This window comes from Podarcis liolepis (assembly GCF_965112155.1).
Source record: "Podarcis liolepis genome assembly, chromosome: 3".
Lineage (NCBI taxonomy): Eukaryota > Metazoa > Chordata > Lepidosauria > Squamata > Lacertidae > Podarcis > Podarcis liolepis.
Window position 1 is genome coordinate 29871058 of NC_139557.1, and position 26669 is coordinate 29897726.

A 26669-nucleotide genomic window follows, 5' to 3' on the forward strand; every position below is an offset into this window, starting at 1 on the left:
GAGGTGCTGCCATTATCCTGAAGGAGAATGATGTGGACATCAACTTACTATATCGATAGGCTACTCTATGTGATTCTTCCGTGCTGCTATGGGTGAGAACTGTAAACAAACTCTCCTAAAAGCACATAAGTTTCCATAGTAGGAAAAAGTATAAGTTGAAAATGTAGTATATAATCAAAATGAAACGTGATCCCGAAGAATGAAGACAATGGGAAATCTTTTGATGCCTGTGCAATGACAGTGAACAGGAGCTAGGCCTACATCTCAGGTAGGTGACAACCAAAAATTTCCAGGCATTAAGTACACAGCAGTGGGGATTGGGCAGGTAGCTTGTGAATCTAATGTACACCTGGTTCATGCTGTTCCCCACATGCCAAATAATCGATCCATTGATTGCAGGAGGGAAAGGAACCTGTTCTGTCTATCTTTGGACCTTGTTTTATATACTAATTCGCCCAACCAACAGCATCGTACGTTGCTGTGAAGGTACCCCCTCAGACATCAAGTGAGGATGGTTTGCCTGCTCCTGTCAAGTTGCACAGGCTGTTATGTGTGGAAACACTTAGTCCTCTGCTGTGTTTTCAGCTATTTAGCTTACGAAGTTAACAAATTCACTGCCTGGCTCTCCCATTTCTCACCCTTTCAAATAAGGATGGAGCTGAGGCAGTGAGCATCTGTGAAAAGTGGAAGAGACCTGTTAAGGTGAGCACTCGCTTTTGTTTTCTCTGGTTACCTCAGGTTGCTGACTGCGTCTTTGTTTTGTGTGTGGGTGAGTACAGAACCTCCAGAGGTTCAACCATCCATCTGATGCCGTCAGACAACAACAAAAATCTAAAGTTGCATCACACTAGAAGCAAAATGGCATTAGAGGCACACTTCTTTACTTGCCTTCAGGTTGCAGCCTCCGTCTTTGGAAGCCATGCTGTTCCTAACATATCACATCCTCAAAGAATACTTCGATGAGGGGGGGAAAACCTCCTTTAACATTAAACCAGACACTGAAATCGCTTTTGCATCCTGCATATCAGACACATCACACTGTGTTTTAAGTTTGGGTCCTTGCTTAGAATCAAGTAGTTGTCATTTGTTGGGAATCACATATTTTGACTGTCAGTATTTCTTTGAAATGGGTGTGTGTGAGTGATATAACATGAACTTATTTAAACTTTAAATTTCAAGCCTCTGTAGAGGAACATCAGATATTAGCATTTTTATTCTCATTCTAATGAAGGGTGGACCTCATCTCCTGGTATCACTTGTATTTTATTTCTGTACTGTTGCTGCTTTTAGTGCATTGCCTTAAATCCCTTTTTAATGGACATAATGTGTTTTCTTTTGGACAATACTGATGTAAAGCTCATTCCATGACCTAGGACATTCCAACCCCTACCAGCTGACCTGGGTTATACTTCTACACACGCTAAAATGAGAGCAGCAACTAGCAAAATGTTTTGCTACACCTGGTCCCTAAACTTTAGACCAAACTCCAGTGTATGCCAAATTGAGCTTCACCCATGTGGGGCAAGTCATTTTGACTGCATCTTTCCTCACCCACCTATAAACAAACCTCATTTTGCAGGAGTCTTGTGTCTTTCAAGCTTCTCTGGGGTACAATTCTAGTTGTCTTCACCTTCAACCCTTGTACCTCACAAAGTCACTATTTTCTAGTGTTGGGCATGGCAGTGTTTTAGATAATGTTTTATTCTGTGTACCTTTGGGCTGCAAAAAAATAAATAAATCAGAACTATTTAGACCAATTCTTCGTATGCAATGAATGGTCTAGTGTAGTTAGCACAATATCTTTTTGTCTGAGGCAGAGCGACAGAAATTTTGGACATATGAACCATGTTAAGAAATATACACATACAAATACTTGTTTGCAATTGTAAATATTTGGCTGGGAGAGAAAGTACTAGTTTATTTCCTAGAGCTGCTTCCTCTATGGGTTTGGGTTTCTGAATTACTTGATCTTCTTTGCAGTATCACACCAATGCATTAGGAATCCATCATTGTTCCATTTTTGATTTTCAGACTTTGTTCATGCTGCTATACATGCACACAATGTGTCACAGTTTTCAGTTCCTGCTCATTTGTTTTTAATGAACGTGAGTGCATATACATGCTTGTTGATTTCTCTTTTTTTTTTAAGTCCACCTGAGGCAATGCTATGACTGCACTAAGATCCTTTGAAGGCCTTTTTTTTATCCATACTTCAATTTAAGTAACCTGTAGGAGAGAGGGTGGTAGAAAAAAAAGTGAAATGAAAACTGCAGCAAATTCCAAAAATAATGTTGAAAAAAGTCTTAAGTTGAACAAGAAAAAAGGGTGAGGGAATGCAGGACAGAGCCAACCCATGGAACTCATCTCTGGTTTTGTGTGTGTGTATCAAAGCTCTTGAGGGACGCGGGTGGCGCTGTGGGTTCAACCACAGAGCCTAGGACTTGCCGATTAGAAGGTCGGTGGTTCGAATCCCCGCGATGGGGTGAGCTCCCGTTGCTCGGTCCCTGCTCCTGCCAACCTAGCAGTTCGAAAGCACGTCAAAGTGCAAGTAGATAAATAGGTACTGCTCCGGCGGGAAGGTAAACGGCGTTTCCATGCGCTGCTCTGGTTCACCAGAAGCGGCTTAGTCATGCTGGTCACATGACCCGGAAGCTGTACGCCGGCTCCCTCGGCCAGTAAAGCGAGATGAGCGCCGCAACCCCAAAGTCGGTCACGACTGGAGCTAATGGTCAGGGGTCCCTTTACCTTTACCTTATCAAAGCTCTTTGGCCTGGTTAGCTTTACAAAGAGATTTCTCCCAGGGACTCTACTGAAGATGGACATTAATGGATTTAGTTGATGGTGATGGCATTAGGGATTTCCAAACAGCTTGTAATCATGCTTACTTACTAATACTCTTCCATAAAGTAAACGCCTGCCATTTGTGTTTAAAGCCCCATGATGGTTCTGGCTTTGTTAATGTGTGTATCTTTCTTAACAAAGATGAGGAACCTTTGGTACAGGTATAGGTATGTGCCCTATAAACAAATCCCTCCCGTACTCATTTTACCATGGATGTATTTTTAACCTTGTATAGAGAAGCACGGAGGAGTCATGCATATGTATAAATGATGTATTTGACTAGTGTAAAAAGAATTAAATTTTTGTTTTCTGTATTTGAAATGTAACTACATTTCGTGCCACTAACACTGTGATGTATAAAAGAGCTGTTGAATGCCTTTGAATGTTGTTTTGTACTTCGAATCATATTGAAGAGTTTTATTTGTAATTTCAATAGATATTTTAAATGAACCTGTCTCCTGTCAGAAGTTTGTTTGTTTATCCCCCCCCCCTTCCCTCTCAGCATAATAGCCTTCTCATGGGCTTGTTCTCAATGAGAAGTCAACACAAAGTGATTATTTTTTCAGGGCTATGTATTGGATGTTTTCAACTGCAAGGAAAAAAAAAACACATTTAAGATTTGCATCCTGGTCAGCAATAAGCCACAGGGGCTACTGGTTTGTTTCAGCTAAACTATTTTCTTCCATCACGTGCAATATGTGCTTCATCTGGCTGGCTGCTTGCAAGTACAGTACAAAGAACCATCCACCATGGAACTGAGCAATGATAGAGATTCAGCCACCAGAATCTCTATCAGCAACTTTAGCTGATGGAGATTTTGGTGGCTCCAAGTCCTTTTTGTTGTTCCCAGTCAACCCATATCAGTGACAAGATTTCAATCTTGCCCAATGTTTCACTAACATCCTACTTGCTACTTCTGCTCCACATAACCCAACCATCTCAAGATGGTGAAGAAATAATAATATTTCGATGCCAAGCCTGTTCACAGTCCTGCGGCTGTCAAAAGGCCGGGTTTAAACTTAAAAGCCTGGGGTGTTTCCAATGATATTTTGTCCCAAACTAACCCCTTGCCTGTAAGCAGGGCCTGGCTGCCCCCTCCCCAACCTGGAATGCTTTCTTGCTTTCTCCCTGTCCTTCTATACAGGCTGATTTTGTATGTGTCGTCCCCACTTCTATATTTATTTATTTTTAGAAAAAGAGGTGCCGGAACTCACCGTGAATGCCTCCCTTGTTCTCTTATAATGGCAATGGTGCCCATCTGAGAGGAGCCAGAACAGTTCCAGCTGTAAAAAATAAAATAAAATAAAAAAGCTGGTCATCCCTATGTTTAATCCTCAATCACTCAGTTGATTTTCCATTGGGGAATAAGTTGTATCTATCTTTGAAGCTTGCAGCACTGGATTATTTGTGTGCAGGATCACATTTTGACAGGAAGATGAGCATGGGCACAGTGACGACAAGTATGCCTTAACTGCCAAATCGAGATGAAATTATCATCTGAACACACTCGGTCTTTTTTCTTCTTCTTCCTGGAATCAAAACGCAATCATTACTGCTTTTCCCCCATTAACAAATCTCTGCACAAGAGGCACGGCAAAGCAACTTAAAACGAAGAACTCTTAGCATCATGTAACAACTTTTGTATAGTAAGTTAAGAGTTCAACCTGTGCCTTTGGAGATGTAAACAGAAACAAGGTCAAAATGCCAGCATGCTCAGAACAGCCATAAGATTTGCAGACATCTCTCTGGAAAACGCTTCGAGTGATATCTAACCCGGGGAAGAATTCCTAGCTTCCCTTGGCTGTCCCTCCAGCCCTCTCTCCCAAAACACATTTTGCCCCATCCATTCATATATCTGGTAAGCAGGAATGATAGTGGCCAGGTACACAAGGTTTCCCTCCTCCCTTCTCCATCACCCTGACCTTTGTAGCAGTGTGCCAGCATCTAAAGCCCAAGTGGCTGTCAGAAATTTACCCAGGAGGGCTGGGTAAGTGTCATTGCTAAGTATACGGAGGAGCGAGAAAGGGAGGGAAAAGAAGAACAAGACTTTAATGGGAACCTCACCTCTGCTATGACCCCATGTCATGGTCACTTATGGAGGAAAGGAGAAAAAGTAGGACTTTTGTTTTGGTGGACTGTGGGTGAAGGCACTGGCAGAGACTTTTTTTTGGTATGGGCAAGAATAGATTTCCAAACCCCTATATTGGCTTAGAAAAAATATTTTGATTTCCTTGTTTCCCCAGGGAAATTCATCATTTCCACAACAACACCTTTGAGAAGTGATTGAATCTGTTATTTGTGTACACGTATTTGTGAAGATGAATTGACCACTCTAGTGCTATATCAAGTTTAATTTAAAATAAGAAGAATAAAGAAGGATGTGAAAAGAACAGCCTTTTTGTTTTCAAGCTATGGATAAATAAGGCCTGCCTAGTTTTCACCTCTCTAAACGGAAGCCTACCAGCCATATATTCACACTGTAAACATTTTTTTAAAAAATCTTTGCAATCTCAGGCAAGCCACTAAAAGCAAGTTTATTGAACCGCTAATAGCCCCCAGTTTTTATATGAGTTGTATTCAGCCTGGTTGGGTAACTGTTGAACAGGTTTCAGTTAAATCAAATGCAATAGATACACAATGAGGGGATTTTTAATGAATACATGGCAAGTAAAATGTTAAAAAAAAATAAAAAATGTGCAGTTATTAGCATGAGAGTCATTTTTGTCATTATAATAAATACTTTGTCTAGCCATGCTAGAAAATGTGAGCTACCAACATAAAGATTTCCAGGCAAAGTCCACCATGCATACATTTTATGCTTCAGTAAATGTTGGTTGTTCATCCTGAAAACTGAATGGCTCAAGGCCCAACGATTGTTACTTTAATGATGCAATTCTGCCCGTTTCTTTTACAAGCAAGTGGGTTTTTAAGCATCTCATATTTTCACTTATTTTGCTAGGAAACCAGCAGGGCGCAGTCTTTACACACATGAAAGTATGTCAAACAGCTTCCTTGATCAAATATTTAGCATGCATCACATAAGAAATAAATTTATTGTAGTGCCGATCCACTAAACATTATTTTGTGTGATAAACATTATCAGTCAGTGATCACTTAATCCTTGCTGACAATGAGGCAGGCACATGCTTAGGCCGCTGCAGAATATTGTTAATTCGTCTTTTGTTGCATATTAGCATGCTCTGTTTTAGGAAAAAATACACAAATGATAGCGAGCGGGATATTACTTTAACTGAGGTCAAGCACACAAGCACTTTTTGCTTAAGCTGGAAGTGTCCCAAGATGAGAAAATATTTATTGGAATAGAAGGAGATAAGTATACAACCTTTAGAAGACATCTGAAGGCAGCAGGGGAGGGTGTTTTTTAAAAAATGTTTAATGTTTTACTGGATATAGGAAGCTGCCCAGAATAGCAGGGGCAACCCAATCAGATGAGTGGGGTACAAATAATAAAATTAATATTAATTATAATAAGGCTGGGTGGTGATGGTCTAAAATAGATTCACTGTGGGGGAAATTGGGAGCAGGGTTTTTACAAACACTACTATAATGGAGCAACAAGATTTAAGATGGAATGTGCAGCCACAGCAGAAGCGGATTCAGGGGACAAAAAATGTGTGTGTGTGTGTGTGTTTTTCTTTCTGAGGTAAAACATTTGACTTTTAGTATATAAAGAATGGCAACCTTCTGAGGTAAAATATTGGAACATGAAGCATAACAATAATGGGAGTTACCACAGTGAACCCTTTTATAAGGACTACTTTCCACCAGGTAACAAATTCCCAAACCCCAATAATCCATTAATTTGACTTTGTGGTGCTGCATCCACAGCCAAAGGAGATGCGTGAGGACACCCATCTCTTTCCATATCTGCCGCCTCTCCCAGCCCTCCCAAGCCTGCTGTTTGAGGCAACTGCCTCAGCGAGACAAATGGTCAGGCCGGCCCTGAAGGGATGGAGACTTGTGGCCCTCCTGATGTTGTGGGACTCCAACTCCCGACAGCTTCAGCCAGAATGGTCAGGGGGGATAGGAGTTGTAGTCCAGCAACATTTGAAGGGCTACAGGTTCTCAAAACATAGTCTATGCTAAGAGGTTTTTGTTGCTCTCCTCAAACGGAAAAGAAGAAATGGCTGGGTATGCTGCAGGAACCAAACAAGTTATTAACTGGGCACAGAATTGAAAAGACAAACATGGTAGAAACAATATGCCTGCTTTAAAATTGGGAGTGGTAATGGAATAATTCCAGCCTTCTCCTACCGAAACACACTGAAGCACCTTTCATTCTTTGCTCATTGCCCATCAGGTATACATTTGCTACATTTCTTCCTCTAGGCTCAGAATTTACAGATGAGATCCAAATGTGCACATGGACACTCAAATCAATAACATTTTATACATATTCCGCCTAATATTTCATGTCCGTGGGTTAAAGCCAGGCTTCCAACCTGTAGCAGAGACATAAAAAGAAGCCATATGTCTGCACTTTGAATATTTATAAGTGCTCAATCACCCCTTTGTTCTTACGGTTCTGGGTGATCTTTATTATTTTAAGAGCAATTAATCACGTTAAATGTAAAGTAATGCCTTCGATTCGAGCATCAGGATGAGTGCTTTGATGATGGCCTTGTACTCAAGTTGTGCCTGCTAATAATTTTCTCTCAGCTGTCTCTGTGTAAGAATTATTGCTGGCACTTATCTCTTCCTGAACATTTCCACAGACTGAGCTGGTATTTTATTAGCGTACAGGGAGGGGATGATCACGCTGTCAGCATTAACACATTTTTGGTAAAGCACTTGCTCTCCAAGGTATTTCAAGATAAAAACCTCAGTTTATTCTTGTATTTAAGTTTCTGCTTTTTGTCTGAAATGCAAACTGCTAATTAGAGAAACTCTTCAAGAGCGGGAGTTGTGAGATCGAGGAAAAGCCCGAAGGAAAGGAACATAGATAGGGTTTTTAAAAAAATAACTACATAAATTGGGCATGATCCAAACTCTGCAGGCTTAGACGCAAACATGGGATTCCTCCTATATAGGAAGTGCCTGTTTGCATCTGCGGTGAGCAATACTCTATGCATTCAATGTGAAATCTCTGTACAGACATGTGCGCAAGACTCTTTAATAGTATATTGTCTCTTAAAGAGAAATGTGTTTGATGGCACCTTGAGACCGATTTTTAATATGCTTCTATTACAAATTGGCATGACAGGCAACCACCTGCTTCTTCAGATGCTGAATTGGAAATGGGGAGAGTAAAAAAAAAAAAAAAAGCCAGTTAAAAACAAATCCAGATAAAGCATTCAAAAGTTCTTAAAGGGACAATACTAAATACAGTGGTACCTTGGGTTACAAACACTTCAGGTTACAGACTCCGCTAACCCAGAAGTAGTACCTCAGGTTAAGACCTTTACCTCAGGATGAGAAAAGAAATTGTGCGGCGGTGGTGCAGTGGCGTCGGGAGGCCCCATTAGCTAAGGTGGTACCTCAGGTTAAGAACAGTTTCAGGTTAAGAATGGACCTCTGGAACGAATTAAGTTCGTAACCAGAGGTACCACTGTAGTGCAAATTATGCCACATCTTTATAGTGTGGAAAGAAACCATAATCTCTGTTAAACCCAACAGATTAATATAGTTCCATTTCCGGATGAACTCCTGTCCACATATTTTTGCATTTCATGTGCCCACATGGTTTTTGCCTTCTTAAGAGTAGCTCTGAAATCTGCAACACTGTGTCTTGGGTTCGTTTTCTTTTGAGTGCCCTCTGTATTTATATCTGACTTTGGTCCTTGAGTCTTTGCCTTCAGGTTAGGCCCACTTGCCCAATGTCAATTGCTGGTGCACATTTAATGCATGTAATTAAGTACACAACACTGGCAGACATTAAGGTATAAGTCCTATGCAGTGCAATTTTCCAGAGAAAGAGGTGCCTGGGCTCACCATGAACTTCTCCTTTGTTCTCTTAGAACGGCAATGGCGCCCACCTGAGAGGTGCCAGAGCTGAGCACCGATGAACTCTGGCTGGAAAAAAAGCTGTAATTGTCTTTTGAGATGATGTGAAGTTTCCTATTTCTGTGTTAACTCCAGTTGTAACTAGGTTGGTTTGGTTTGCCTTCCGTCCCGGTGCAGCTGCAGAACTAGATGCAAATAGCTAAACTCCTTAACTCGAGAAAAGTTAGACAAGTCGTCTTACATATGAATCTTCTAGGCTGCTTTAGAAGCCCCACAGAATTGTGCCTCAAACTCCTATCTGATGCTTCTCTCGTGATGAAAGAGTTGTGTTGGCTGCTTTTCACCCAATTCTCTAGTGAAAATTTGTACAGTGGTACCTCAGGTTACAGACGCTTCAGGTTACAGACTCCGCTAACCCAGAAAGAGTACCTCGGGTTAAGAACTTTGCTTCAGGATGAGAACAGAAATTGTGCTCCAGCGGCACAGCGGCAGTGGGAGGCCCCATTAGCTAAAGTGGTACCTCAGGTTAAGAAGAGTTTCAGGTTAAGAACGGACCTCCAGAACAAATTAAGTTCTTAACCCGAGGTACCACTGTATTGTTGAAGTCGTCAATCGTCTTCAGCAGCAAGTGAGAAGGTGTGTGGGTGAAGCACAAAATGTAAGGATGCAAACTGACCTCTGGAAAAAGACAAATTTGCTGAAAAGTTTATTCTAATTGGCTGGTTTTGCATTAATCTTTCCTCATCGTGCCCCTATCCTTTTCCATCAACATAATGAAGCCCCCTCTGTGCCTAGCTATGTTGTGCTGGAAGTATATCCCTGGCTAACTCAAATATTAATGAACATTCTGTGACAACACAGCAGGTAGCCAGTGGCTGAGGATTGGTGCTCATTCCAATAAACTTGAAGGTATTGCTCTCTGCCACCTCTTGACTTTCAAGTTTGCAGCTGAGAGGCAACTGCAAGCTGAGTTTACCTCACATTTGTCTCAGTTTTCAACGGTCCCTGTGACATTTTTTGGTAAATTGCTACTAGTTTTCAGGAAATATACATTTCCGATACTTTAATTTGACGCCTCATTCATATATCTTGAATATTTTGGAAGGGAAGATTTTTGCTTTTTTAAAAGAATTTTTTCTTGGCAGGCTTTTAAGTATCTCCTGGTGTCTTTGCATGTTTTATTGCTGCCTTTTTCATTGTTTTATGGATAGCAATCCTCGATTATTGTTGTATGTTACTTTGGAAAATAGCACACAAATGGAAATTTGTATATTGATATGTAACATGCATAACAAAAGTACATAATCTTTGACCAAAGATATGCATATTTCCATTATGCATATTACATATCTATATGCACATTTCCATCTGTCTGCTATTTTCCAAAGCAACATACAACAATAATCAAGGATTATTATTTTATTGAGTTGACATCCTGGGATTTTTCACTGAAAGGCAGCAGTATTTGAAATAAAGCAAACCAACTGTGTCCTTGCAGTGCCATATTGCAAGAGGCAGCAGGGCATGCTAGATTTGACACAAACACATTTGAATTGAATTGAGCGCAGGTATATTAATCTGGTAAGCTCATAAAAAATCGCTGCCTTCTGAGATACCAGATTTAAGGCATTTTTTTCTGTTACAGGAATGGAAACATCAGCATGTCAAACACTTGACTGATTTTGTGGCAGGAGGAGATTTTTATTCTGCTTGTCATCTCGGGAAAGCGAGCGGGGGTTGAGTCTCGAAAATCATGCCACACTGTGATGCTTTCAGACAATCTCATCTGAGAATGAATTGCGTTCCCTGCTTATGGTAGGGACAAGATCAAAGCGAAGATGGCATCCATATGGGTATATTGGCAAGCCACTGTTTTCCAGGTGTGTGTTCTATTCTCTCCTGGTTCCTTGGAGCTGCCTGTGAGCTAGATAATTATACAACAGAACAATGAAGACTCTTGAGGACCAGTAGCCAAGGGCAACAATGCTTATGCAAATCTTATCCACTCTGATCACACTCCTGCTGCACTGGCTTCATGAACCAGCTGGACCTAAAGTTTTCCTTACAAAGGAAGGAAACAGGACCCTGCTAATTTAAATCTGAGGTTCCAAAAGGGAGTGTCAGCTGTGTTTTAATTTTCAATGCACTCTTCTTTAAAAAGAAAGAAGAAGAGAAAGTCGCTAGCAGAATTAACAGAAGGAGAGACAAAAGGACACCTCACAGAAGAAACCCAATAATTTTAAATGAATGGTTTGTGGGCATTGTTAAGTTGTTTTAAATTCCTGTCTCTAAATAAAACATTTTTGTATATCAGCATATGACAAAAACGATGCAACAGTACATCTTCAGTTTAAAACAACATCAAATTCTTGCATAAATATAGTAGCATGACATGCAATATGTAAAACCAGCATAACATTCACTCATTAAATAAAGCTTGCACTGTTTTTCAAAAGGTGTAATAAAATTTTTGTTTAGGTGTGCAAATTATTATTCTTACATTGTGCCCCAAAGAAAATTAGAAACAGCAAGGTATTTTAGGTGGATTGCACTATTTATACTTTAAAATATATACTTTGGAAAGATAGAATTTTGATCCAAATCATAGCATTTCAATGATCTGAATGTGAAAACTAAATATTTTGCAAAACAACAACATCAACAACTTTAGTGGATGTGTGTAACTCTCTTTCCCCCTCTCTCTGGATTTATACACAGAGTAATGCTAACAATAAGTTCAGCTAAAACTCCCATTTTAGCATTGTAGCTTTGTCCTGGTGCTACTACAGTAAAAACATAGTCCTGACCTGCAGTGTGAAAAATGCTAATACCTTAACCATCTGTTGATAAACCCTTACTGTTGTCAATGACATATACTAGTAGCCTTCCATCATCTCAAACCAGGACCTACATTTAACCTCATCCTGCAACATGCGCCCCACTTTTCAGTGTTTACTATAAGTCTGTCCCTCCATTTCCCTCAGCAAAAATAGATCAAGACAGAGGATCAGAGTGAAGCCATGCTATCATTCACCAGCATCTGATTGCATTATACCTGTACAATGAATAAAACATTGTTACAGGGGTTTTTTTAAGTAGAGGCTAGATGGCCATGATCGGGGATGCTATAGTAGTGAATTTCCTGCATCACCAGGGTTGGTGTGTTAGGGATTTTGGGGGAGAGGTAGTACTTCTAGTGGGGGACACGTTGTGGTCCTTCTGGGGTAGGTTGTCCACCTTTGATCCCCAACCTGCACTCAGCTCTCACCTGTGGCTCATAGAAGCTGTTAGTAAGTGACAGAGATATACCCCAGGAAATAGCTTTGACTGGCTGGCTAAACCAGGTGAGGTTAGCTGATGGGTCTCAAACCCTCAGTGAGTTAGGGACTTCCCCTGCGTGTGAAGACAGGCTCTGGAGAATTGAGCCGATGAGACCAATAGTGGGTGGTCAAGAAGGCTGTTCTGCATGCTTTGTGGAGAGAAGTGAGGGGCAGATGGGACTCATCATCCTGGGAAGGTAGACCATCTAGAAGAAGGGAAACTCTGATCCTAAACTTCTGCTGCTTTCTGGGATATCTTTGGGAAAACAAAAAGCAAAGGAATAAACCTTACACAAATCTGGAGTGGAGTCCCTGCTGCCAAGATGGTGCCAAGAATATTGCACTGCTTTTCTTTGGACCACATCAGCGAGGCTGAGAGGGGATTCTGTTGTCTGTGCAGGACCTCCATATGCTCTTCCCCGGCTTGCGCCCCAGAGGTGCACTCCATTGTGTCTCAAGATGCCAGCAACAATCAGGGTTAGACAAGATCAGCCTTTCCCAATCTGCTGCCCTCCGGATGTTTTGGACTACGAGCCCCATCAGACCCAGCCAACATGGCCAATGGTCAGGGGTGATGGCCAGTTGAAAACAACTGGAGGGTGCCAGGTTGAAGAAGACTGGATTAGATGTCTTTTGTGTTCCCTTCCAATCCTATGACTTCTTTTGGTGCTCAGATTTGTTTAATAAAAGCATGCACCAATCTCTGTCATCTCCAGGCAGGGCTGAGAAGGACGTCCACCTGAACCTATGGAGAGCAAGTGTAGACAATACTGATCTAGATGGATCAATGACTTGACCCAGTATAAGGCAGCTTCCAAGTTCCTATGGTGACAGTAATATGACTCCTGAATGTTTTCTGAAGGACAAATGCCCCTGCAGTCTCCATAACAAAATCCTCCCCCCTGACACACACACACACACACACACACACACACACACGATAGATATAGATATAGATATAGATATAGATATAGATATAGATATAGATATAGATATAGATATAGATATAGATATAGATATAGATATAGATATAGATATGGGATTACAGTGGTCCCTCAGGTTAAGTACTTAATTCGTTCTGGAGGTCCGTACTTAACCTGAAACTGTTCTTAACCTGAAGCACCACTTTAGCTAATGGGGCCTCCTGCTGCTGCCGTGCCGCCAGAGCACAATTTCTGTTCTCATCCTGAAGCAAAGTTCTTAACCCGAGGTAATATTTCTGGGTTAGTGGAGTCTGTAACCTGAAGTGTATGTAACCTGAAGCGTATGTAACCCAAGGTACCACTGTATGCAGCTTGTAATTGTGGTGTCCAGAATTCTCCTGTAAACTGAAGTGAATTTAAGTGATTTTTATTTATTGTTGTTGTGTGCCCCTGCTCCTTCCCTCATTTCTCTGAAATGATCCACGTACAATATGTATGACAGGCAGGTTTACAACAGGGATAGCTCTTCTGTCCATAAACAACAGCATCCAATATATTAAAGCCTACTTCACTGTTCCCCTAAGGAGCCAGAGATGGCAGCTTTCGCCTTATTTTTAAACCTCAGTGTGTTTGTTGATGTACAGGAAATCCAAGACTATGGACATCTGGCTTTCCTTCCCCGTTTTGCCACAAAGGTCCATTATGGTCTGTGATGAGCACAGCCTCTTCTTTATATGACTCCATTTCCCACAGAAGTTGAGGTGCCCCCGCTTTTTTCTAACAGGGATTTGTTTCAGAACAGACAATTGCAAACCATTTTCAATATTAAAAAGAAAACGTGTCTTGTGGAATGGCAGCGAGTGTGTGGGAGGGAGGGAGAGCGAGACAAGGGTACTTGCCTTTAAAGCAATCTCTTCTATTGGGGAATCCTAATGAGAAATGTAACAAGCAGGAATGCTAACACAATTTCAGAGGAGTTGTGGGAGTGAGGGATCAGTCCCAGCTAGCTGCAAGAAGTATCGCTAGCAAACCTCTCTTTTGACTGTGTTGCCTCACCTTTCCTCACTTACCTGGGTGTTAATCCAGGGCTCCGTTCTGGTTGCTGTTGCCAACTCCTTCTTTCCTAACAAAAGAGGTTTAAAGACTGTCTCAAGGCAAATCTAAAAAAAAATGTAGTATAAACACTGGGAAACACTGGCCTGCAAGTGCTCCAGTTGGAGAACAGCCTTTACCAAAGGTGTCATAGACTTTGAAGACACTCAAACTCAGGACGCAAGGGAGAAACGTGCTAAGAGGAAGGCACGCTTGGCAAATCCACACTGTGATCAACTCCCACCTGGGAACCAATGTCCCCACTGTGGAAGGACGTGTGGATCCAGAATTGGCTTCCACAGTCACGTACGGACTCACTGTTAAAACCGTGTTTATGGAAGACAATCTTACTCGGCTATGAGTGATTGCCAAAGAAGAAGAGTCCAGGGCTGGCTCCAGACCTGGACAAGAGCTTGGCATGGTGTTTTCAATGTTCCCTCTCCATATGAACTATCTCTTGCCATGTCTCCCCCTTGTGGTACTTACACCATTTCCCCCAGCTTCTGGCACTGCATTGTGTGGCACAAAATGGCAGCTACCTGGTTTATTTTTTGTCCTTCTTTTGTTGCACGATAGCCCCTCCATACTCAATAATGTAGTATCATTGGGAAGCATCGCAGAACAACTGATAAAGCAGAAGAAATCCACCACTAATCCACTATTATTGTGTCAAGAACACATTGCAGATAAAGCTGGCGCTAAAACTCAGGTCTGAATGGGCCTTTCACTTCCAGACTGAGCAGAAATTGCTAGAAGTTGCTGCCAGCTCCTCCTGGGTAACTTACCTACAGCAGAATTGGTCCCTACATAAATTTAATTTAGTTTTAGTTTTAAGAGTCAGCAACCCAGCTTTCAGGATGGCTCACACTCCTGTTTGAAAAGGCAAGGTTATCTTTGAATCTGAACTCAGTTCCGGCACATCTCAGGTGGGAGCCATTGCCATTCAAAGAGAACAAGCGAGATGTTCATGGTGAGTTCCGGCACCTCTTTTTCTAGAAAAATAGCACTGCCTTCAATGTTGGTGTACCTATCACACCACTGTCCAGTGGACAGCAGGAAAAAACATCCTAGTGCTTAATTAAATTAAACAAAGCCAACACCACTGTAGTCCAGGAACAATAACCCCACAAAATGTAGTAGATATAGAAGGAATTCCAAAAAAGTTGAAGTACAATACAGTGGTACCTCGGGTTACATACGCTTCAGGTTACAGACTCCGCTAACCCAGAAATAGTACCTCGGGTACTATTTGCTTCAGGATGAGAACAGAAATCGTGTTCCGGAGGCGCAGTGGCAGCGGGAGGCCCCATTAGCTAAAGTGGTGCTTCAGGTTAAGAACAGTTTCAGGTTAAGAATGGACCTCCGGAGCGAATTAAGTACTTAACCTGAGGTGCCACTGTTTTGCAGTTTGACTTCCTGAACAACATGCTAAAAATCCCAAGCAATTCCACTTTAGCAACTCCCGCCATCTTGGAAAAATGGTGACCATTCAATGAAAATGGAATGTGACCATTTCATTGGTTCTGTAGTACCTAGAATTGTGATTTTGGAGTCTACAGCCAGGATGTCTTTCATGGGTGCAGTCAGATGACATTATAGATGGCAGCAGTCTTCAAGAGCACAGTGGTGCACATGCTTAGTGGTCATGCTTATTCTGGACTATTACAGACATATATCTTGATAAAGGAAATTACTGCAAAGTTACTGAAAATTGTAAGCAATACATCACAGCTTGCAGCTATGCACTTACTGCCGAGCTGGTTGTATGACAGGCTAATCAGGTGGGTTTAATCCTATATGAACCTATCTGGGAATAAGCCCCACTGAAATTAACAGGACTTTGGAGTAGACCTACTGATTCCCACATAAACCAGCAAGTCTGGATCACAGTCTAAATGCAACGATTACAGTTCTAGCAGCAGGCCCAGCCTCATCCCCACATCCGAATCTATTAAGAGAGACACTGGCACCTTTGTGGAATTCTGCTGCCGGAGTCAGCTGCAGATCTTGGAATAATCATCCGCAAATATTTGAGAACAGCCTTAGCCAACAGGCTGCACAGAAGAGACTAACAGTAGGAAAGTGATTTGGGATTATTACCTTTTGTTGTTTGCTTTTTGAGATGCTGAAGTTAGAGCTCATTGCCACTGAATAAACAGTATATTTAGGCCTATTATTTCCCTTCATTATTGCCGAGCAGCTCAATAAAACCAAATGTGTTATTTGTCCAGCACAGTAACAGTGTATTTCCTTAATGACACAACATCATTGTGTGCCTTAGGAAACAGCTGCACAAGCCAGGAAAGTGATGACACATACTTGGAATTTTCTCCATCTCTCAACCATGTTTTTGATGACTATCCCATGAAATGAATAAAAGCTATCCGGTGTAAATGTTAGGCAGGTGCTGTCCAGCTGCACAACAAACACGGAAAGTGTCGTTCATGAGAACATTATCTATCTTCTCTCCCTCAACCCCTCCGGTCGCTCCCCCCCACCCCCGCTCCCTTCCTCACCCAGGCATTGGAACGTATTGCAATGTTTTTTTCTGTTGAGTGCGTAAAAATGTGATTTTGCCAAGCCTTTTGCTCCAGATAATTTCTTCGATTTCTTTCCTTCCGTAAGGTGGTTCTGTGTGTGGGTTATCTGTGCTTCATTCTCTTCACGATGCTTCTGCATCATTGCAGACTGATTTCCTATTTGTGGCATCTTACGTCATGGATGGTATCTGCTATGCTTCTTAAGTATTTCTTGATAGGGACAGTGATATACGCTCATCCATTGGAAATCTATATGGCAGAAATCCATATAACTCAGTGACAATGGTTCCTTCTCAGATTCAGTGCTAGGAAATGGCTGCAAACACATACCCTCCAACATTTATCTGAAGAAAATAGGGACATTCTATTTAAATAATAATAATAATAATAATAATAATAATAATAATAATAATAATATCAATTATACCCCGACCATGTGACTTGGTTGCCCCAGCCACTCTGGGCAGCTTCCAACATATATAAAAACAGACTAAAACATTAAATATTTTTTTAAAAATCCCTGTATAGGGCTGTCTTCAGGGTGTCTTCTAAAACTTGTATAGTTACTTATCTCCTTAGCTGGGGGGGGGGGGTCGCATAATTCCATACCCTCCAACATTTCTCCGATGAAAATAAGGACGTTCTGAGGAAAAGTGGGACATTTCAGGATCAAGTAAGAAACCGGGATGGGTACTTTAAATCCAGGACTGTCTATGGAAAATAGGGGCACTGGGAGGGTCTGCAAGCAGAGTTTTCCATAAACAAAGCTCCACATTCAATTTTTTTGCATCTCCAGGTAGGGCTGGGAAATCCTGGGAGAAGGATCCTTGACTGAATCCCTGGAGAAGTGCTACCCATCAGTGTAGATCAGGTATGGGGAACCACCAACCCAGCTTGAATTCAAAGTGTCCAAGTGGCCCATGGGGGTATGAAAGCCAACAGAATCCAGCCTACTGCCTGGAAAAGGTCCCCTACTCCTTGTGTATGTAATGCTGATCTAGGAGGACCAATGACAGCTGCCTAATAGAGCAATCCTAACTACTATGGTTTCCCCAGTAGTGATGTATGGAAGTTACAGCTGGACCATAAAGAAGGCTGATCGCCGAAGAATTGATGCTTTTGAATTATAGTGCTGGAGGAGACTCTTGAGAGTCCCATGGACTGCAAGAAGATCAAACTTATCCATTCTCAAGGAAATCAGCCCTGAGTGCTCCCTGGAAGGACAGGTCCTGAATCTGAGGCTCCAATACTTTGGCCACCTCATGAGAAGAGAAGATCCCTGGAAAAGACCCTGATGTTGGGAAAGATGGAGGGCACTAGGAGAGGGGGACAACAGAGGACAAGATGGTTGGACAGTGTTCTCAAAGCTATCAGCATGAGTTTGACCAAACTGCGGGAGGCAGTGGAAGACAGGAGTGCCTGGCGTGCTCTGATCCATGGGGTCACGCCTGGGTGAGGAGGAAATAATCCCCCCCTTTATTCCCCCCCCCAAAAAATCTAGGTGCGTCCTATAGGGCGAAAAATACGGTATCTTAATTGTATTGAACTATAGGCAGTTTTGTAATGTTATAGGAGTTATTCTATACATTCATTTGTGAATTTATAATAATTTTATTATGATTTTATTATTTATTCCCTGCACTTCTGGCTGGGTTCCAACTCTGGGCGGGTTCCAACACATATAAAAGACATAACAAAGGCTGTCACGGATGGAAGCGAAAGTTCAGAAAAAGCTCAATATGGAGGTCAAATGGCCGAAATATTGGGAAATTTTGGAACAAGAGGGAGATAGACTGAAATTGCAGAGTTTTGAGAAATTAAAAAACAAAGTGCGAGATTGGCTTCATTATTATCAGATAATGGAGGCATACAATTTGGACAAGAAAATTGGCTTCCAGGTGGAAAAATTAAAATTAGAAACAGAACTGCTAGAACCCAAAACTAAGATTTTGTCAAAGATGTTTAACTTGCTGTTGAAATGGAATACACAGGATGAAACGGTGAAATCTGCTATGATTAAATGGGCACAAGATGTTGGACATAACATAATGATGGCTGACTGGGAACAGTTATGGACCACAGGTATGAAATTCACGGCATGTAATGCTTTAAGAGAGAATATTATGAAAATGATATACAGGTGGTACATGACACCAGTCAAGCTTGCAAAAATCTATCATTTGCCTGATAATAAATGTTGGAAATGTAAAGAGACTGAAGGTACATTCTTTTACCTTTGGTGGACGTGCCCAAGGATTAAGGCTTTCTGGGAGATGATTTATAATGAAATGAAAAGGGTATTTAAATATACCTTTCTGAAGAAACCAGAGGCCTTTCTCCTGGGCATGGTCGGCCAAATGGTGCCAAAGAAGGATAGAACTTTTTTTATGTATGCCACAACAGCAGCAAGAATACTTATTGCAAAGTATTGGAAGACACAAGATCTACCCACTCTGGAAGAATGGCAGATGAAGGTGATGGACTATATGGAATTGGCGGAAATCACTGGCATAATCTGAGACCAGGGAGAAGAGTCGGTGGAAGAAGATTGGAAGAAATTTAAAGACTATTTACAGAAATATTGCAAAATTAATGAATGTTAGAATGATGTCAGAATGAACTTAAGTGGTTTAAGCAACAATGTTATAAAGGTGTATGTAAAAATGGATTGTTAACAGGTGAGAATCTAAAGTTATAATATATTATGTTAAAGGACTAAGATAAAAACAAAGAGGGAAATAAATTGCTGAATTAACTAACTGAATTGGAATACAAAAAAGGGAGGCGTGAGGAGGTCAGGGAAACAAGGAAATGAATGTAAGGTATGGAAAGACTGATGTTTTTTTTTTAAGTGTTTTTTATCTTTTTTGTATTCTGTATTTTTTCTTCTATTTTTTCTTTTGTTTTTCTTTTTCTTCTTTTTTAATTCATGTAATTCTTTTCTTTGAAACCTTAATAAATATCATTAAAAAAAACACAACATAACGAAACATCAATCATTAAAAACCTCCCAATACAGACCTGCCTTCGGACGTCTTCTAAAAGTGGTATAGTTATTTATCTCCTTGACATCTGATGAGAGGGTGTTCCACAGGGTGGGTGCCACTGCTGAGAAGGCCCTCTTTGAAACGCAATGGGATTTATGAACATTTTGAATAAATAAGCATTTTTTAACGCTTGCATTTTTTTCATTGTGTTGAATCTGCAGTTGTAATTCTCTTTCTCCTATTTGTTAGTTTCATGCTGCCCCTTCTGCTTATTTACCAAAAGAAGCGCAATTTGTGTTAAAACGCCATTTTTATATCAAAATCATAATTTCAAATGTGACTGTGGGAATTTAATCACTGTTAAAAGCTTAATTTTTTTAAGCTTTTAATTTTTTTAAAAAAATATGTATCTATTTATATATATAATTCAAAGTTATTTTTAGCTTTGCTTGTGACCACGCTTTCTGCAGACAGAGAGCTAGTAACTGTTAGGTACCCCTTAAAATGAAGGGTGTGAATGAGTCGGAAATGCAAATCCTTTTAGATCACTAGTGCCATCCTGAAAGTATAGGAGAGCAGAAAAGAGACCCTGAATACTTCCTATTCATTCAGTCCATCTGTGACCTGATTTGAACCTATATATCCAGATGTCAGAGGCTTGTGAATAAGTATATTGTACAAGCGTTGTTCCTTTCTTGCCCTTTCACTGTCAAGGACTGCTTGCCCAGAACTGGTGTTTTTAAAACTTCAAGAGTCGGCTATTTAGAATAAAGATTCATCTTTTCAAATAATCCCATTACTCTGATCATTGTGAGTCACTTTCATCCTCAGAAACTGAACAACTGCTTCAAATAAGTTCTCGCTGATAACTCTAGTACAGACCTGGCACCAACATTTATGTTAAATATAAAATCAGAATTCAGGGAAAAAATTGCCTTTCAAGTCAAGTTCCGCTCTCGACATTTGGGTAGGTCATACTAATATCCACCTCGTCCTCAGCGAATCTCTTTTATGTTCATCCCAGACAAGGAGAACTTTAATTTTTCTGTTTGCTCAAATGCCCACTCTTTCCTTTAAAACTATGTATCTATCCCATGCAAAACTCTTTCAAGCCAAGGCCAGATACATTGGCGAATAAATGATTGTTGCACAGTTTAAAGGTGCAGCGCAATATTACACATCAGAAGGAAATGGCATTGATGAAGACTATAAAATCCATTATGCTTTGCAACTGCCAGGGAAACAAACTTGTGTGATACCATCTGGGGCGAGCTGATAGATAGCACTGAGAAGTGAATTATTGGAACACACATGGAACTTTATTTCCATGGAGTTGAGCGGTGGATTTTCCATGGAAACTGCAAAACAGCTGTAATATCTGCTGGTTATTATCATGCTGAGCTTTTTTCTTTTCTTCTTTTTTTGGAATGGCTGCAATTTTGTAGGAATGCATTCCCTTCCTCCATCCCAGTTATCTACAGGAAGGAGACTACATTTAATGATTTGAACCTGCCCGCCCCTATAATGTCATGTAAACTGCAAGCACCTGTTACTTCAAATACCATTGCGAAGGCTTTCCTCATTAAAATAAGGCCATGGAAAAGCAACAGGCTGATGTATCCTCAAGGGAGTCAGATATCTGTTGAACACAGCTTGCCTATCAGCATTCGAGTGATCGCTAAATTGCCATTGTCTACTCTACAACAGCACATGACTGGGAAAAAGAGAAGATTTTTCTGGACTATAGAACCCATAAACTGAATTTATTATGATCTCGAGTGAATACGGCTTATGTTAAATAATAAATCTGATGTCTGCATAATTCATCGCTTTTCTTTTCTTTATTGTACTTAGAGACACAGGCAAAGATTCCATTTTCAGCAGAAAACAGGGTTGCAGTGGTGGTTTTCTGCATTACACAGAAAACTGTACAATAGACAAGATTCTTGAAATGTTAGATCTTTGAGATACTGAAGTCTGGTTCCCACGTGGTCCCACAGTTTCACATGTGCTGGGAGTCGGGTGGTAGGAAGCCCGACCCACATGTGTATCGAACTATCCTTGCGAAGCAGAGCTCACTTTTATAGGAACAAAGGAAGCTGCCTTATACTGAGTCACACCATTGGTCCAGCTAGCTCAGTATTGTCCCCACTGATTGGCTACCAGTCTTCAGGGCTTCAAAGAAGGTTCTCTCCTAACCCTACCTGGAGATGCTAGGGTCTAAACCTGGGATCTTCTGGTGCAAAGCGTTGCTCTCCTCCTGGACTTTGTTGCTTGATATTTCACATAGGGTTCCAATAGGAATGGGCCAGCTTGCATGAAGCCTTCCCACTTTTTGCTGTCAACAAATACAGTAGTACCTCAGGTTAAGTACTTAATTCATTCCGGAGGTCTGTACTTAACCTGAAACTGTTCTTAACCTGAAGCACCACTTTAGCTAATGGGGCCTCCTGCTGCTGCCGCGCCGCCGGAGCACAATTTCTGTTCTCATCCTGAAACAAAGTTCTTAACCTGAAGCACTATTTCTGAGTTAGCGGAGTCTGTAACCTGAAGTGTATGTAACCTGAGGTACCACTGTACTGCATTTGTATCCTACTCTTTCTCCAAGATTCTCAAGATGATGCACATGATTCGCCCAATTCTCATTCCACCGCTTTCCCTGACAAAAAGTTTCCATGCCACCAACAGCAGAAAAATTAATAGGAGATAACGACTACTCCACATTACTCGGTGAGCTTTCTGAGTGTGGAATATTCACCTGGGTTTCTTTGGTTCAAGTCCCAGAATGCCTTGCTACAAGTATGTCATGGAATTTTACTCAGTATTGATCCAGAGTAGAATCCCAACGTATACTTAGCAGAGTAAAAACTTAAATGTGTTGCAGGATTCCTCAAAAATAGACCAGAGGCAATTAATATTTCATCCAGCAGACCTTTACTCACCGCTACTGGAGGCAAATGAGCATAATGGTCACAAATTCAATACATTCTGGATTGGCACTGTCCATAAGAAATCCAGTTGTAGCGGACTTAACTTAAACTTACAATAACTTATATATAAGTCTAAACCTACAGAACACCACACCAGGAAGAAAGAGAGATAGAAAGAGAAAGTGAAAACTAGGCTCCTTCTGGTCCCACTTTTATACTCAGCATGACCTTGACAGAAAGAGATAAGAAAACCAGCTTAAGCCAGCTGTACTCAGCTTCTCTGAAGGAATAACCCAAACTTCATGAACCTCCTGCTTGTTTCTTTCACACAGAGAAGCTTCCAGAACCCTCTTGAATTAAATAGAATAGGAAAGATCTCTACACATCAGATCAATACTTTCTGCACTCAGAAATGCAAATTAAGTATTCCACCCCTTGATATTTTGCCTTCTCCTGTGACCATAGCATGGATCTAAGAAGGCACCAATTCCTATGTCCATTGCATCCAGTGCTTTTGCTGCAGTTCAGTTTTCCCCAAAATGAAAACAAAAACCTATGTTTTTCATCTTGATGTCCACTGTGGCAGAATTTTTACAGAATCAGTTGTGTAACTAATTCCATTATTGTGGGTCTATAGCTCAGTTGGTAGAGCATGGGACTCTTAATCAGAGGGTTTTGGTTCGAGTCACATGTTGGGCAAAGATTCCTGCATTTCAGGGGGTTGGACTAGATAGCCCTCATGGTCCCTTCCAACTTTACAATTCTATGATTCTATAATTTAAAATAAAAAGAATTGAGTGAATCCTAAAATAAAACAAAACCCCTCTCTCAGGTATCAAAGGAAATGACATATAATGTGTAAGCTTGTAAGGTATTCAACATCATAGATTTCAATGCAAATGAAACACATTGAAAATGCAGGGAAAGACATATATTTGCAGACTGAGAACAACAGCAACCATGTCTATTGATCATATTCACTGGGTGGATTTCCAGTTCAGACATGGTACAAATAAGCAAACATTGGCTATTTCCTCTCTAGTTTCATTTCCACTGGAATTTGCTGACATCCTTAGTCCACAGCGATGCATGTGCTAATGGCTCCATTTCCTAGCTTATAATTGCTTGTAAGATGGCCCAAGAACCATATATTACAATTAACACTGGAACTTATTACAGAGTCTTCCAAAGTATGTTGGAGAAGACTCCCAAGATATTTCCATGCCGTAATAAGAAGCGGCTGCAAAATGGCACCAGTCCTGCATAGATGTCAAATCTCATAGCAATTTCTTGTTTGGCTCATGCTTCGGTCAGGATGATCCGGCCTTTGCAAATGTGCTTCGTACTTATCCACGCGCATTTCTCTGGTGGCAAACTATGCATACAGATAATCCGTTGTGCACGGGCAGCCGTCCATATTCATATAGTTTTTGCAAGGTATTAAAGCTGTGAAAACAGAGGTATGAGCGACAGATGAAGCATAATAATTTTAAGAATGAATTATTAAAACAGCCAAGCATGTAAACTACAAATCATTGCGAAACCCAGGCCTCTACCTCGAAAGACGGGGAGTTATGTGGCTAAGTGCCATGCAACTGTAAATCCAAAAGGACACTTTCTACCTTCTGTATCTTGCACTTCAGTACAATGTGCATTCAGACAATAATTCATTACCTTCATGATGGGTATTAGAGAGATTTACAGGATGCAATTTCGGTTGTCATGAGGTAATGGCAACAGTTAAAGGAACATCTATCCAGGTGGTTTTGATATATAAAACGTGCAGAGGTTCAAAAATTCCTTGCACTGGAATTTGACAGAGAATCATCTAAAGCACAATCTACAACTGTACAGACATGTGCATTGCAATTAGTCATGGTTATGTTGCAATTTCAGCTCGGTGAAGCTTTGTTCTCCTTCCCAGGTGTTTTCTGGCTTCTCATGACATTATTTACAGGCTAGCAATATGGAATCTCCTTGTGCATGTGAAATATTTTTTGAGTTCATTTCTTTTGGAAGAATATATATTTAGAAGGGAAGGCTTTCATTCGTTTTGTGTCGGATTAAGAGAGCCACTTAAAATGAGACCTTTCAAAGAAATGTCTGTCGGAGTGCTTCTTCCCTAGTCTTGTTCTTGTGATTGTTGAGAGGAGGGGCTCCTTGTTGTCCCAGCGATGGGTTTGGCAACACAAGGTAGGGCCTTCTCTGCAGTGGCTCCCGGTCTCTGGAATTCTTCCCCCCTGTAGGAAGAGATGGCAATTACAGCTCGGAGGTTCTGTTCCCAGTTAAAACTTGCATATTTTCTTCCTTTGGAGGAAATTGATTTGCTGGTGAGGGCTCTAGGTGCTGCTGATTTTTAAAAAATTGTTTACTGAAAAAATATTTTTATTTATTACAAATGCTCAATGTGTTTTAAGATTTTTAAAATAATATGTTAGAAGATTGAGATTGTTATGTGTGATGAAGGGCAGCCTGGAAATTCAGTCTCTCTTTCATTTTTTACTCTCTCTGCCACCCACTGACTCGATGGGGTGTGTGTGTTAGAAGCCACTTCCCAGAGATGCTTGGATCACCTTTGGGATGAGGCATGCAACAGCTTGATCTTCCCCTCTCATGTGGTTCAGGAGCCCTGTTGTGGGCTGCATTAATTTTAGTTCCCATGTGTCCTGCAGGTTCCCCGTTACTGGCCTAGATATGCAGCTTAAAGAAATGGCTGGGATGGAGGGAGAAACCACCTTTCCCCTCATCAACAATACATATTCCAGCTAGATTCCCTACTCCACAACTCAATTGAAAACCTACACTAGTGGCCAAAATTGTGGAAGCCTTTTGGGGAAAGTGTATTTCCGAGGTTTGATGGCTCATAACACTACTTTTCTTTTGGAGTAATACCATAAAATTATATATCAACGTTAAGATAATTTAATGAAGAATGTAATGCAACAAAGTTTGCTCGATTATCTGTATTCTGTCAAAGGTTATAGCCAACTAACCAGAAAAAGGAAGCACAACTTGCTTAGATTGATATGCAGTAGCTTTCCTTCATTTGAATGTAGCCATTGAGCATGAGTGTTTAGAGCATAGTAGGCAAACTAAGGCCCAGGGGCCGGATCCAGCCCAATCGCCTTCTAAATCCGGCCCATGAACGGTTCAGGAATCAGCATGTTTTTACATGAGTAGAATGTGCCCTTTTATTTAAAATGCATCTCTGGGTTATTTGTGGGGCCTGCCTGGTGTTTTTACATGAGTGGAACGTGTGTGTTTATTTAAAATGCATCTCTGGATTATTTGTGGGGCACAAGAATTTGTTAATTCCCCCCCCAAAAAAATATACAGTCTGGCCCCCCACAAGGTCTGAGGGACAGTGGACTGGCCCCCTGCTGAAAAAGTTTGCTGACCTCTGGTTTAGAGAGTCAATCAGGTGTCACCTTGCTTTGGCACTGATTCAGTCAGGTCACAGTAGGATTCAGCTATTGATGTTCTGGAGCTGAGAGGAAGACATTTGTCAGTGTGTTATGTGATTTCTAGCAAGTTGGTTGGTATTTTGTGTTCTTTTATTTAGTGAGCTTGCAAAATGTAATAAAATTACGTAGATATTCAGCATGTCAATGAGGCTGGACAAGCAATGAGATAAGGAAGGTGTTTAGAGAAGTTAGGTGGGTTTGAGAAGGGTAGAATTTGTCTGATGGAGATTTATGCTTTCTAGGGGAGAAGCATCTCCTCTTTTTCCAGAACTTCCCCATCAGTGATGGGAACTTCACCTGGAGTGAACTGGAAACAAACAAACAAACAAACAAAAATTCCTTCCAGTAGCACCTTAGAGACCAACTAAGTTTGTTATTGGTATGAGCTTTCGTGTGCATGCACACTTCTTCAGATACCTGTATGCATGCACACGAAAGCTCATACCCATAACAAACTTAGTTGGTCTCTAAGGTGCTACTGGAAGGAATTCTTTGTTGTTGTTGTTTCGACTACGGCAGACCAACATGGCTACCTACCTGTAACTGGAGTGAACTGGGAAACCCTTCCACTTTCAGAGCATCAGAGCTCTGCACTCACAAAGGATCAC